The sequence below is a fragment of the Phalacrocorax aristotelis genome, chromosome 10 (assembly GCF_949628215.1).
Source record: "Phalacrocorax aristotelis chromosome 10, bGulAri2.1, whole genome shotgun sequence".
NCBI lineage: Eukaryota > Metazoa > Chordata > Aves > Suliformes > Phalacrocoracidae > Phalacrocorax > Phalacrocorax aristotelis.
In genome coordinates this window covers 19,524,927-19,541,308 of record NC_134285.1, presented here as the reverse complement: position 1 = coordinate 19,541,308, position 16,382 = coordinate 19,524,927, and positions in this window count along the sequence as shown.

Here is a 16,382-nt window from a genome sequence, read left to right as displayed (position 1 = left end):
TTAACCTTGGAGAAAAATAAAGTTTTTCATATTTTATAAACTACTTGAAACAGGAAAAATCTATTTCAGACTGCTTCCTGGCCTTCTGAATGTCTATTGAACACAGCATTTGTCTAAAATACACAAGATAATCTGTTTCTGTGAGACATAGTTTTTAAACTCCAAGTAATATACAACCTAGCATGAAATTCATGCTTACCTAATATAGAATACTACAGGAGTCATACGACAGAAATATTGTTTTCACAAATTCACTATCCTACTGTTTTTCTCTGGGTAAACTTTTCAGACTTTGCTGAAGAGAAGTTTTGGTGAGGGCTAGGTATGTCACCTCGAACAGGCTGAAAAGAGAGTTGTTCAAAGGAACAAATAAACAAAAGCATTCATTTATTCTATCAGAGTTTTAAAACTTCATAAAAACCAGGAATAGCCTTACATCTAAAGGCAATCTGTCTGTCTTCCTGCCTGAGCACAGACTTTTGAACTATAACCACATCCATCTAAACCCACCACACGATATCAGTGACTGAGCCCCGAAGGTAAATGCTGAGCCCATCTTCCAGTGAAATTTAGTGGAAGATGAAATAAAATATTTGCTAAACTTAAAAGCCTCAAGGTCCAGGTTCCAGTACATGAAACAATAGCTATCTATTATTTTCTTATTTATCCTAAATAGGAAAAGTCATGGTCCCTTGAGGATAAAAGATGCCAATGATATTTTCAGATGTAAGATAGATTTCTGTGACACTGTAGTGTTGTTTTCTAATACCAGTATTCTTATCAGGCTGCAAAGATGAGACGTTAATTTAAACCATTTTAATTAGTAGCAACAGTATCTAAAACTAAGTAATAATTAAGATAAACTACAGCTTTCCCACAACTTCTACTCCTCCATAAAGGAAAGAAGCAATAGCAGCATCTGGATTTACGATAATTAATGTAGCCTTGGAAAAGTATATTTGCAAGAAGCCCTGCAATGATACCCTCTTGAAAGATCATGATTTTTTAGATTATTGGCTATTCACAGATTTTTTTTTTCCCACAGATCGTAGTTCAGCCTGAATATAGTAATACAAAGAAAATAGGGCTTTTAATGCCCCTTTTTACAGTTATTTAAGAAACAGGACATAGTATCATGTTGTATAACCATAACACGGTTTGTACAAATGTGACTGACCATGCCTACACCCAGCTATGACTCAGGCTTACTCACCATAGCAGGATGAAGAATGTCGATACAAATGAGAGGGGAGGATGGCAGAAGCATTTTGTAAAGTCACAATTAAATGGCACTTTTAGTGGTACCACTTGCTTCATCCACTGAACACAGGGATAACTAAATGTAGAAAGCATACCTCTGTTTTACATTCACATGCTTGCTCAGAAAATCTGCCAATACAGTTGACAAGAATTTCTAATGAGTTAAGTACTCCTAGTATATGTGACACCTGAGGGGAAAAAACCCAGGGTGATCCTTCATTTCAATTTTCTTTGTTTCAGATTTAGAACTATTAGTATCTTTCAAAAGGCTAAATTTTAAAAAAGATTAAAGCAGTGTGTGAAATAGAAATAGAAGCTAGTAATTAATTTGCATTTGCAATAAGCCTTGGCAACCCCCATTCAAATGCTGCAAGAGCTGAAAAACAAAGGCAGCTTACTACTTCCAAAACAGTGTAGTAGAACTCACCCTACAGGTAAAAGTGCTCAAAAGTTCAGAAGTTTTATTGTGGAAAGATTACCAAAGCAGCTTCAGGTTTTGAAGATAAGAATGCAAAAGGAGTATTCTGGAAATAATCTCAGTAAAGCAATGACAGCAAAAGAAGAAACTTGCATACAGTTTTGCATTCCCTGTGTGTTTTCATGAATGAGTCCTCACGCTAGTATAAAAATAGGTTTACAACATCACATTCGTAGCTAAAAAAAATTTGGAAGGGCAAAAATTCTTGTGCCTTAAGAGAATTTTTAAGGGTTTTGCAGCTAAAAATTTTAGATATCAAAGAAGAAACTGAAGATGCCTAATAAGATTGTGTCCTGGCTTTAATCAAAGCAGAGAAAAAAATATAAATGTAGAATGTAATATCCTATGAAGTTTAAAACAGTCTATAAATTTCATCAACATTTCTTCTTCAAGAAGAAATGTTTACAAAATATTTAGCATTTTATCTGATTCATCCATCACCTTTACACCGATAATTACACACAGTATTTCTCAGGTAATAGGAATAGTCACTGGATATCTAGCTAAAATTTTGCATATTTAGGTTTTTATTTTCACTGCAATTAAGACAATGGAAAAAATCCCCAAAAAATCACATCAAAGCATTAACAACTGCAAGATTAGTTCTGCATCTGAAGAGATCAATCAAAAGGCCAATTGCCTTTGACATCGCTAAAGCGAAAGTCAGAATTCAGTATCTTTTAAAACACAAATCAAGAACACAAATGCTTTGATTTACTAGCAAAACACCTAGAAGAAAAAAAATCATATTAATAATCTAAGAGAAATAGAAAAAAAAGAAAAGAAAGTACCTCTACAACACTTTCTGCCTCTGGAGCTTCCTGTCTGGATACAGCTTTGTGCAATTCTGGCTCGTTTGCTTTCTGTTTACTTAATGCCTTCACTCAGAAAAAGGAAGGTGTATCCTTGAATACTATACATAGAGCACAACCCACTGTGGTCTTTCTTCAGCAAAAGAGTTTGAATTTTTTTCTTAGCAAAATTAGACCCTAGGAAAAAATGGAAGAAAATATTTGGACTAAGTGAACTTTACCTTTGTTTTTAATATTTCATTTGCTTTTAAACGTTTTCCTTCATCCATGCGCTATCCCTGCACTATGTAACCTGTTGATTTCTGCTTCAAAAAGGGTCTGATTCAAAGCTCAGAGAAATCTGTTTGAGATGTTTCAGACACTGATGTCAAATACATTGTTTTCTACCTATTCTGGAGTGGTACACAATTGTTTCACGTCTAGCCTGTCTGGGTGCCAAGAGCTGTTTAGTGACTTAAGAATGGACAAAAGTAGGTATCTGGAGTATTCAAAGGGATACGTGTGTAAATGTGTGCGTTGGATTCATCCCAAGATTCCCATTTACAGAAGAAGAGAGGGATCTATGAAAGCAGAAAAAGGAATTCAATACCTTAACACTATGCATTTGGAAATCTTTTTCCAATATCTGCCTTTAACTTCCTTGCAGCTAACTGAAGATACTATGGAAAAAATTGTTCAACTCTAACAAATATGTAAATAGAAAATGGGCCAATCCTACATAGCGCACCCTGTGTACTGTGACTGCACCTTTGTCATGCTCAGGAAGGGGATTGTATGAGGTAAGCTGGACTTTCTCAACCTGACTCATTACCTGCCGACACCAAGAGCAAGATGAGCTCACAAAAGTTTTAGGTCTGATTCGGGCCATGGTAGCTCCCTGCAGTTCTGCATCAGCAGCTCTGCCTAGGCTTGTCTTTTAGTTCATTTCACACCCTCATTCGTACCTCAAAACTGAGACTGCAGTCTGCAATAGTTAGGTGTTTAGTTTGGGAGATGACAACCAGACCACATCACTGTATCGCATCGACAGCCTGAAGATGTATATTCGCTGGTACTCACCTATCCAAAAAGAAGGGCAACACTCTTAAGAACCAAGTCCACAGCACAAGTCTGATGTGTTCAATTCCTATAAAGCCTAAAAGTGGTACGGTTTCTATTAAAAAAATGCAGAAGTGCAAGTGGCTTTCTCGATGAAGTTGGTGATTTTGTGCGTTCCGCAGGAATAGCACTCTTAACTACTGTCCATTTAACACAAAGGAAAAAAAAAGCCACAGATGTGGCTGTGTCCAAAACACTGGATGTTTGTTTGTCACTTGTGACTTATGCATCCTCTGATGGATGATGGCCAGTTATTGACTATCTTGGCCAATCACAATTTAATAAGCTTTTAAGATTCAATCATTTCCACATAATCCTTGTACTGTACCCTGTTAGGCAGAGCAACACTTTATCAACTAAAACCACAAGCATGCCAGTTATATGTTGCCTATATATCTTTATCAGTTAAATGAACAGCTTGAACAAATGTGACAGAAGTATTACCTAAAGGAAACAATCATCATTTATGGCTGTTTGGAAGACAGCAATGGCTAGATAAGAATGAGAATATCATTGCTCTTATCTGCATGTATAACAGAACTAATAATGTCCACCAAGGTGGCCTGAATTACAAAGAAGTACTGCTGAATAGAACAAACTGATGCTGATAGAGTGTGTTCATAATTAGGGAGCCTAAGCAGAAGCCTCCAATATATCAGGATAAGTGGCTTTGGTATTAAAGAAATAAGGGGGATTTTCTTCCTTCATCTTACCTTCATGTTTTCATTAAAAGCACGGGGAAGTATATTTATGGTACAGAACGGGCATAAGCAGATCACCAAAATGTGTTTTAACATGCTTACATTTGCAGATGTGAGAGAGATCAGCAAATGCTGATATTACAGAATAACATGGTGCATACTGAAGAGAATCTTTTAATCTCAGTCTTTTAAAAAGTTTACCTGCTGTCTCTAGTAGAGCTTTTTTATGCATTTCCACCTGTGGTGGGAAAAGGAAATGGCATAGCAAAAGAAAAAAGTGCCTATGTTTTCAATTGTGGTGCCCTGTATTACAGCATCTCACAGCTTCTGCAAAGCTGGTAAGTCCTGCTTGCCATACATACAATTCTTGAAGAATTTAGTTGAAAATGTCCACAACTTAAAAGCCTTGATTTATTTAGAGAGATGCAAAGCATCTGAATATGGATGCATTTTCAGAAAGTTCTATTCCTATTCCTAGAACATTGATGCCTTCCTGGTTCACATCACAGACGTATGAGAGCTTCTTTTCAAAAAAGCACCCAACCCTGATTAAAATGTTTTTAGTGATATGGAACCCATCCTTGGTTCTTCTATCTTAACTCATTACTCCTTGTGCCTTTCCTAAAAAAAGTTTTCACCTTTTTCCCAGCCTGAATTTGCCTAAACTCAGTCACCAGCCCCAGAATCTTGTTAAACGTTTCTCTAGCCAGACTGAAACAGGCTTCTGCCCTCAGGCTTTGGTCTGCAAAGTGGGACAAAGATAGGGAAAAAAAAACAAGCCAAGAGCAGCTGCTGACTTTGAAATGTACTAATCATAAACACAATTCAGGTATTTAGGTTATTCATATGACTCTCCCCAACCTTCAATATAATCTGTAAAGTACAAACAGAAATATTGGAGCTGGTGCCAGGAAAGAGCCTGTATCAGTAACACCGAGAAAACATTCAGCTTCATTAAGTCAGTGCCTGAAGTGCAGTATTTTCCCAAAATGTAACCCACAGGAGACCTAAAGGGCTGGCTTCATGCTCTCTTGTCAGAGGTTGGCTTGTAGCAGGCATTAGTTATACTCTCTTTTATCCTTTAACTTCTAAAACAATGACCTGCAACATAATACACTGATATTGCTTTGGAAATATCAAATAAATTCTGGTTTTAATTGCAAAAAGTAATAAGTAAAAATCAAACTTGCACATTTTCAATCTGAACAACTAAATTTGGGAAAGACTATAAGTAACAAACTCTTACAATGGAAAAAAAGTCATACAACTTTAAATGTAGGAGTAGCTGTATATAGCACCCTTTACCTCCATACGTGGATAAACATTAACATATGGTAGCGCAGAAGCATAATATATCAGTTACACACAAAACAGTGTATTATTTGTCCCAAGTAAACTAATGAAAATGGGTAACACATATTTAATCCTTCTGGAGATAAATTTGTAAGTGCAGGTGTGTCTCAAGCATTTGGCAGGGAGAAACCTTGGTCACGGACAAACAGGGGGATCTTCTGCACTTGTTCTGGAGATAAGATTTTCCATGGGAAAAATAAAATTACAGTAATACCCATATGTGTTACTGATATGTTTGAGAGCCAAGGCAAACCGCTGAAGTGACAGGGTTGCCTAATAAGAGGCCAGCAAGGCCTCTGGAAGCAGACAGCAGGGTTAGCGATTGGGCTGCATTCTCTGCCTCAATTCTGTTAATCTCTGGATGGTTGATTCGCCACCCAGCTTTTTCATAATTCAAGGCTATTTAAATTTGATAATTTAATTAACCAATGCAAAAATAAAGTTTGGTTTGGGTATTTCATAATCAAATTCCTTCAATAGTCTTCAGGAAAAAAAAAACCAACCCACCACTGCTGATAGTCTGATCTGGGTTTGGAAGAGATACATTTTCTCTCCTGACAGGAGAGGAGGGAAAGTAACGTACACTTGCTACACACTAAAAAGCAATATTCAGTAAAGAACATAAAAAGGAAAAGAGTATGTGCAGAGGAACCTCCACAGCCCCTTGGTTAATATGGCTTTAAAAAATATAACTCCTAATTAGATTGTTGACCTTCACACATCAGTTACTAACACTGCCTCTTCTCAGTCCTTAATAAAAGCAGTGTTACCTTGCTGTAACCACTAATTCAGTAGTCAGTCATGTCCCATCCACTCTCTACATCTCCTTTCTATCTGACATTTCGATCACACCACACATCAATTGCTTGTCTTTGCTCTGAAGACCCTGTATGTCTTTACTGTATTCATCAGAAGTGCAGCTCTCTCAGCTGCAAGGTTTTCAAAGTGATACTATATTAAAGGTTCTCCTGAAGTCCACACAAATTAAATGAACAGCATTTCTCTTAACCGGATAATTTCTTTTATCAAAGATATCAGATCAGTACAGCATGATCTACCTTTGAAAGAATGTATGTTCCATTTTATTGTCCCGCCTTAATTATTTCTTTCCTTTAAAATCTGTTCTAAAGGTCTGCACACTGGTGAGTCAGACTAATAGCCCTATTGTTGCCTGCATCAGTTTTACTGCCACTCCTGGTCCTTCTCTGCAGCCGACTGAGTGTGTCCCGATCCCCACAGGCACCGTACAAAGTTGGATGCTAGGTTCTGTGTATCTAACAATCATGCTAATAAGCAAGCTGCAGTTTTTCAAAGGCTTATTTGATCAAAGTAAGCAGTTTCCATTCGTAGGAAAAAAAGCCAAATCGTTCTCCAAAGCCTTGACAGTACTACAGCTGTTTAAAGAAAATTCACTACAACTTTATATTCAATGTGGGCAAAATGCCTGCATTCCACAGACTTACACGCAAGCACTTGAAGTGTTTTGGCTGGCTTGAAAAGAAAAAATAATGCATTCTTTTTTCTCATTTGAACTATTTCGTATAATCAGAGAAGCTTCCATTTCTGATTTTCTGCTTTATTGAGCTTCAAAGCAATTTGGCGTATCGGTTAACTCAGTGATAAATTCTGTCATTGGTAACATCCCTATATCCAAGTTCTGCTGTTCTCTGTGTACACATGCTAAAGGAGCTGGCACATGCACTTGCCCAATTAGGGATATTTCTCCTTACATGGAATTTGAATTTAGTTCTTCTTTAAGAGAGGCTAAAGTATATGAATATGCTACCAAAAAGGAACAAAAGGCATTTTTCTTTACAGCCCTAAGAGACAGGCAGAACGCGGTAGGTCTGAGGATCTCAGAGCACTTCATATCTTAAATTACTAACAGATGAACAGCACCAAAGCAGCTTTGGCAGGTATAGGTAAAACTCTCCTAACTAGCGTTTCCTTTCTCTGGAAGAATTAACCCCCTGGATATGGGGCAACTGCAATCTCTGTGGCCTGTTTACTCATTTGCTGTGTGCTGAGAGAGACCAAAACAGCATCAGCAATAAATGGATACAGCTGAACGGCACAGACTTTCAAAAGAAATGCTTACCTATACATAAACTCTACTTATTAATTGGCATGTAGGTGTATAAGCATCTTGTTCAAGCCTGGATATAGCAGGCTTACTAAAATTACATTCTGAATATAAACTTCTCCCAAACTTTAGAAATTCACATTGAAATTGTTTATATCCTGATTGTATATGTAGCTATGACTCCTCTTTTTTTGTGCTTCTTAAGATATACTTTCCAAAATCCATCTGATAAACTCTTTCTAATCAAATAACAACCTATTATATTTAGGGTTCCTCTAGGATGTTCTTAATGCCATTGTGTTAGAGGAACGTTTCTGAGTTTAAGTATGTATCCGAAACCTCATTCCTGATAAGTCATACGTTTTAGGGTAGCAAACAAACAGGTAGAGCAAGAAACAGTGCCAAACATATAGCAGGAAGTATCAGATAAGCTTACTCTTATGCTAGGGTTTGCTTCAGAGAAAAGACCAAGAATGATAAATTTTAAGTTGTTCTTGGTTAAATCCTTACAGGCTAAGCAAACTTGATCAAATCTGTGTTTTACTCATTTTTTCTATAAAGAGGAGAACTGTAAGCGTCCACATGGGGTCATTCAATAAAACCTTTGTTTTATATTCTAACACAGTTTTAAGGATTATGAATTTTTCATGGTAACTTGCAACTAGGGAGAAATAAATTTGTTCAAATTTGTTCCTGTACCTTTTCTGTTAGTTTTTAACTATATATACATATTTATGTGTACATGTGTACTCCAATTCTTTTTCATACAGTTCTGCTATACTTTGACATTTCTAAATTAAAAATTGTGCCTATTCTTTATTTGTTTACTCTTCCCAGGGGGACATGGCACAAGGAACACCCTATTGATTAAAGAAAGACTTTCTACAGAGAAATTTCAAGACATTTCTACTGTCTTTATTCTACTGTCTAAATTCTGAGATTTAATAGCCATTTTAGGTTGAAAAAATAAACTGAATAAAACATAAGAAATCCAAGATATAATTATCTCGGGGAACTAGCAACAGAATACAGAAGTGTTTTTCTGCAGGCTCTCAGTTCAAATAGCGCTCTGGCAAATAATGAACATCTGTATTACTTTCATAGGCAACAATCTTCTGACTGTTGACTCCTGATTTAGGTCAGAGCACACAGATTACTTATTAAATACCATCAGCATGTATCAATGTATGCAGAAACCCTTTAAAGTTTTTCAGAGTAGTCTTGCAATAATTTAAGACTTTGCCTTTGTCCAAAATGTAATATTTTCAGTGGCTTAGTTGAAAAGTGAGACATGTTTTACATTAATGTATTTCACTCTGTGGATTCCTTTATCATGTTTCTCAGGATTATTCACTGAAGTGGTGAAAGAAAACACAATGGTCTATTATTCCCATATGGGGTTGGTCATCTCTGGCACAAATTGTTTCTTGTTCTATCTACAGATCTTTCTGGTGTACCTGAAAGACATTCACATCAACATGGAGCTCTACTCAGTTTCCCTTGATTGCAGGTGCCAGACTGCATGCCCAGGAGAAGTCACTGTTCTGCTGAACTGTCCGTATTGTTCTGCTGAACTGTCCATATTATTCAGTAATAGTTGGGCATTTCTACTAAAAGGCTGATAAAGCAATAAAATCTGATTAAATTTCAGAGCTGGTGAATGTAAGAAGCAGTTTTTTCATCAGTGATTTTTTCCTGGATGAGTTCACTCTGTGGGCCTTCATTCTGGAAATATTTTGTACACTGAGTCTAACACCTAGACATTTTATTATACTTTCTCTGGAATAGGAAGGCCATTTCTTACCCTGCAATAGCACCTTTGACATTGGGGAACCCTGGGACACTTTCTCAAATGTAAATCTGAGGTTGCAAAAAGGCTATTTATTAGCTGTCACAAAAAAAAAAAAAAAAAGCCATTACAGTATGGTTTGCTTGACATTGCATACAACGCATGAGGTTTATGACAAAGGACATTCAGAGACATGGCATGCTAACTGAAATCTTCATTAGCATATATAATACCTGGCTTCTAGTCATGTAAAATCTTAGCTGTAACACTGTAGTAGGAACAACCTTCGTGCAAGGAAAGAAAACGTAATTAAGAACAGCAAATATGCTTAAACTTGTGTATATCAGGGCATGTGAACAAGCAGCAGTTACGTGCATCGGTATTAGCACAAATGTTCTCTCTGTTCAGATAAATGAATAATATGGATGATCATCTGTATCATCCTGTGCCATTATCCATAGGAAAAGGAAGGAGACAGGAAAGGGTTATTGAAATAATGGTCAGTTCTCCAAAATGTCATGCTCCGTGCAGTTCCCACTAATTACAAAATTAACCGTATTTAATAATCACCGCATCTCAGTTTATTTGTGGAAATGATAGTCATGGTTTCTTCTAGAACCAATTTCCTCAGTCTAGATGGGCCAAGGGAGCCATGATCAGTTGCAGAATAGTTTTATGTTTGGCAACTGCGTCATGAACAAACTGGGACTGAGAGGAGATTCTAGTGTTACATTATTAAGCTAATCACTGAAGGATTTGCATTATAAAAATGAGAACCTGAAGTCATCCTCCTGGATAGTGATGTATGGGGCAACAAGCTGTTTATCCTTGTTGAAGATGAAAATTGAGAAAAGTTCTGAGAAAAAATATCTTAAGCTGTTTTCCAAACACAAAATAAAGACAGGATTTGCCGAGATTCTCACATGTTTTGTCCGATTTTGGACACTGCACTTCAGGAAAGACGCCATCAAACCAAAGAGGACTCAGGAGAGAGGCGGAAATGATTAGACATCCAAAGACTATGAGCTTTGATAAAGAAATGTAAAAGCTGAGATTATTAGGCTTAAAGAAGAGAAGACTGAGATAAAACATAACATTTCCTTGGCAAAGAAAAGGAAATAATCTCTTGTCTTTGGAAAGAACAAGAAATAATGTGTCTGTTCTACAGTGAAGAAGTTTAGTTAGATATTAGAAATAAAATTCTAGTGATAATGTTGGTAAAACCCAGCAAGAGAATGTCCAAGTAGGCTGCAGGCTCGGGGTTTGGTGGTTGATCTGCAGGTCTTCCTGCCCTACTTTTCTGTGGCTCTCAAGATATGGTTTTCTTAGTTCTCAATGCTTCCCCTCCATTAGGACCAGAGTTAATTAGACCCAGCCCTCTGCATCAGAGGGTGAGCTCTGGTTTTCCCTTTCCTGAGGGAGAAAGGGGGGGTCTTTTTGCAGAGCATGCTGTTCTCAGCCCCAGCCTACGCAGCCATGTAGCTGCAGTAGAGCAGCAGCAGAATTGCCCCTGGAGAGCCATCATTACTTCCCCACACAAAGGAGATTTGTTCTGCCCTGGAAACCTACAATGGGGACTGAAATTCTGTTCTGCTCTAGGAAGCCTACGCTCACCTACACATAAACCAGGGTTGCTGCTTTTTCATGCTTGACTGTGAATACCACAAAACATGGCATTAGTGGCCAGGGACAGACAGGAAGCAGTAACTTTCATCGCTGATGCAAACAACTGCTAGAAGAGTGCTTCCAAAAGCCTGAAGGACACACATAAAGCTTTCAGAAAAAAGAAAGCTTTAATTTTTTCCAGCTTTATAAGCATTTCACAGTCAAGTCAGGGGTCATAGTTATGTCAAAGATCACCCGTCAGTATGCTAAGATTATTATCTTGTCACATACCTCTACAGATGTGAATATGCCACTAGGTGCATATTACGCAGCAAGTTAATAAAATGCCTTTATCAACTGGGCAGAAGATTTGGGACATGCACGACATGAATGCCACAGAAAAGGGGTAAATATTCTACAACTGCCTTGCACCGACCCCTTCAAACTCCACAGAAAACTTAGACTAAGTTCACTGTAGTGAAGCTATAATAATGAATATTTTGGTTTCTCTTATTACTAAGAAATCAGACCACTCTGAAATTTTCTGGTCTCCAGTGCAAAGCAGGGAGAGTTGTTACAGAAAGATATGGATGCAGTTCAATCTTAAAGTTCAATCAGCTGTGGCTCAACTGCAATAATTAAAATAGTGCTGGAACCAGTCAGTATAATAATTTTAGAAAGCTTCTAGCTGTGACAGAAATGTAGTAATCAAGAATGTGGTCATCAGAAGTTAGTGTAATCTTTTATTCACTCATTTTACTTATTTAGTATGAATATAGCACAGGTGAACAGTGCTTGGATCCCAGCCTTCAGACCATAATTCTTTATCTACCCACAGATTGCTTCTTTTTTAAAAAAAAAATTAAAAACAAGCTTCAGATGCCCAAATAAGCTTTGCAAAAAACCACTAAAGTCTCTGGTGATTTGGTTTTCTTCAGCTTTTTCAAGATAAAGCTTTCCTTCCATAGTGAAGCTCATTGAGCATGGCTTTCATCTGCTGTTGCTGTAATGCAAAAAATAAAGTCCTTTTCTGAAGCAGTAAGTGGCACCATCTTCAGCTTAAGAAGTTCCTAACTACCTTTTTTTTGAAACCTAGATGGCTATACTGCAGAAGCAACTTTTGAAGCAGCTCTGTTTCTTTTGTCTTTTTTTAAAGATCAGCTCTTGGTCCTCTTAGAACACCACACAGAGCGACATGAGCTTTGGTCTGAGCCAGCATGATCCTTCTAAGGCTTACGGAGGTAGCACCATTAGCATCAGGGGTTAGCATGCTTTCATTTTGTGCCTCAGATACTTCACTTGTTTCCTCCAAATTCCTTCTTTTGCCAGCAGGCAGAGTACAGTAGCTGTGTGCTGCTTCTGTCATTTTGACTCAATATCACCTTCCCTTTTCTTTCACAAGAGCGAAGACTTGTCTTCACAAACCACTGGTTCTTTCTCCCTGCACCCTATTTTTGCTTACATTTTCTGTAAAAGTAACAACATACTAGAAGAAGGTAAGGAAATAGCCCTCTAGATGTATCTCCCAGTTACACTGAGGGATCCAAGGATGGCCTTCCAAAACTCTAATATTTCCTCACATAAAGCAACACTTGGGCATTCATTAGAATTCCATCATTTCTACTCTGATGCTCACAACAAAATCTGCATGACTGGAAAACAAGGCTGCATCTACACTCCTGAGAGGCATTCTGAACTCAGGGTGCCTGCTGTGGTCTGGTCTATATAGCCCAGTACAAGTTTCACCAGTCCTTGTAGCTGCCAACATCAGGTAGTGCTATAAAGGACTTAGTGACCTCTTCAAGAAAGGATCCCAGTTTGCCTCATTTTACTCCTTGACATCACTACTGCAAGCATGCATGGATATCCAGATATTCATACTTCTATATGTACTCTTGGTAAAGCTGCCTTAGCCTTGTCCTTGTCACAGGAAGTACCCTTAGTTCCCCTGCCAGAAATCCCAGCAAAATTGAAGAACTAGTGCCAGAGGTACTCCTAAAGAAGGAAAAAACATGTTTATTCTGGCTTCAAGAGGAAAGGTGAGGGTTGGGACTCCACAGAGCAAGATAACATGCTAATCACTGTATCTGAGTGATATTAAGCACTATTTCTATATGATCCTAATTTGAAGCAATATAGCTACTAGAAACAAACTAATGTGGAGGATCTGAGCTACCATTAGATATTTAAGCACCTAAATACTTGGGAAGCTCTGTGACAATAATTATAAGTCAAGCTAAATATTGCTGATTTTTATCCCTGCCCTTTCCTTAAGATAGATACCAGATACCTAAAAAGTTTCCAAACAGAATAAAAATGATAGGAGGTCTGATTGAGATTTTGGACTATTTGCAGGAATTTGGCTGAACAGTGATTTGGGAAGGCAGATGAATAATACAGAAACAATAAGATGAGGAAGTCCACCCTAAACATAGCCCCCACACCCTAAGGAAAATCCTGAAGCAGTAGGACACTGGAAGCGCCTACTGAAAAGATGTTAGCTGTGAAAAGGAAAGTTACCTGAGAGTCTTCCTGTACTCAGGAATGCATGACTGATACTTTTACTCACAGAATTTCGTATCTGGATCTTCTGCCAGTTTTTCTTCCTCCTACATGCCTCAACTCTGACATATGCCTGGAGCAAAAAAGGGAGAATTTCAGTTATCCTGCTCTTCTGAATTTGATACATGTTCAGAAGCTGTAATTTCTGGGTTTCTCCTGGTCCAGCTGTTCCGTAAAATCTGAATTTATATGTAAAATGATGTATCAGTTTTCTTGGTTAAAAAGTTTTGTACTGTAAATAAATCACTTGAACCAGTGGACAATGAACTGACTAATAGGATGGTGACTATTACATGTTATTCGGGTCATGCAGAGCTCTGCACTATAGTTTATAGGAGAGTGAATTAGAGACACAGCTGTTACACTCCAATGAGGTCTTCTTTCTGCTTATCACCAAAATCAGACAGTCATTTCACCAGGGTTTTCTATAAAGAACCTGAGCTGGATCTTCTGGTATAAGACTGACCAAGGATGGTAATTTTTTGCAAAGTTTAAAGTGTTAGATTTAAAGATTCCCGTATTAATCTAAGGGACACCGGATACTCTTTGGGGAAGAAAACAAGAAGTTTCTTGTTAAGAGGAACAAAAGAATTTCAGGTAAAGCAGTCTGTCTGTAGTGTCTTGGGAAAAACTACTCCCCATCACTTAAAAAAGAAGCAGGAGGAAAAATCTACAGCTTTAAAATACAGTATGCACACCAATTTTACAAATCAAGGCTTTTAACCTAAGACAGGCCAAAGGAGAGCTAAGGGGGGGAGTGAGTTAAGAGACAGATAAGTCATCACCACAGGCTCCAGCACTTTGTCTTCCACAGCCAGAACTGACAGCAGGAGAGCACTGCAGGGTTTAGGTACCATGAAACATGAGGCAAAGGTTTGACCTGGCTTGCCTGGAAACAGGGAGTCAAATTAAATACACTGCTCACCTGCTTACTTGTTTGCCACAGAACAGCTTTGCACTAATGATTATACACTAAACCCACGACCCTTCCCTGGAACAGTGTTCCTCGGATGAAGCCTGCGTGCATGGAGGAGCTCCCACCTCCAGGCCAGGGAGCAGCGATGGCGGCTGCTCCTGCAGGGCTGGGTGTGAGGGGATCCCCAGCATGGCAAGGCCTGTCCCACTGCTCTCAGCCAGATAGGGCAGCTGGGTCCGACTGAGAGAGCCCAGGCTCATGGTGCTGGGGCAGGGCGGGCCAAAAAGCCAACCCACGGGGCTGGCGCCAGCTCCAGGCACAGCCAGGCAGGGCCGTGAGGATAGGCTGTGCCAGGACATCAGATCAGAGCAAGGTGCTCCACAGGCACGGCACTCCACCGGGCTAGGCCAGGGCTGAGGGCCCCAGGCTGAGCTTAAATAGATCCCCCGGGCCCTGTGGGTGTGGGGAGGCCCCGGCTGAGGCTGGTCAGGACCCACCGGTTCCCCCAGGGCCTGGCACTCATGGTCCGAGGAGAACCCTTAACCTGACATTGGTGCTTACAGCAAGCTTTGGGCCTGAGTTATTGGCCACCCGACAACCTTGCAACCTAAAAAAATGTCAGTGTTACAGTTCTTCTCTTTCTGCCTGTTATGCTCCTCCATTTCTTTTATGCAATGCTTGCTTTACATTATTTTAATTTTTTCGCCACACTTTGTGAAAAACATTTTCAGTGGAGTTCCTTAAACTCTATCCTTTTATTCAGGCTAGTTTGTCCTCCAAGTCAGCAGATACCGCTCACCTCTGGGAGCCACAGGTTCCTTAAATCCATGGCTGAAAATAATCTATGGCCTATTTTCTCCATAGGATCCCATTCCTGTGTTGGAGATGAACCATTCCTCCCACCAAAACACTGCTTAGCCCGAACTCTCTGGGGCTGCAACAGCCTTCACAATGTGCTCACCTGAAGCTCCCCAGCTTCCTTGCAGTGCTGCAGCGACCATTGCATTGATGAAGCTTACAGGGCTTTGGTTTCCCATGAAAAGCCCACGAGTCCTTGCTCTCTTGTGTGCATGGAGTTAATGATTTTTGAAAAGCGACCCTCCCAACAAAATTTCATATGTGCTGTTGTAGCTTTAATCTCGTTTACTGGAAAAAGTAAGATAAACGGTGAATGGAAATAATCATACTGCTGTGCCATAATTGCGTATCTTCTTTTCATTCAGCTTCAAATACACCTTCAGTTAATCCTCTGAAACGTTCAGTTCGCAATTCCAGTTTAAAATTTTAGGGTTTTTGTTCCTTGCCTTGTTTGTTCAGTGCCTCACTCCCACTATTCTACTGGAAAAGAGGAGAGTGTGAATAACTAAGCCAGAAATAACGCATGCACCAAGCTGCTACCATCAATCCACCAGTTCACAGATAATCTAATTAGACTAACACAGTCTAATTTTATACTGTTTTTCTCAATAGATTTTCTGTATAAATCATTGCACCCTCTAATCAATCGCACCAAAACTTCTGAATTCTGAATCAAAAACTTATAAGAAAAGTGTATTTTTAACATAGAGTTAGAAGACTGCAGGAAGGAAAAAAGGAACTTAGGGCAGAAGGAAGTATTGACAGAAACATGGCATACCTTGCACTGCCTCACATCAACAGCTGATCTGCGTCGATTGTGCCAGTTTCGGAAAGGTTATCTTTACAATGCTGGTTTCCATAAGAAAA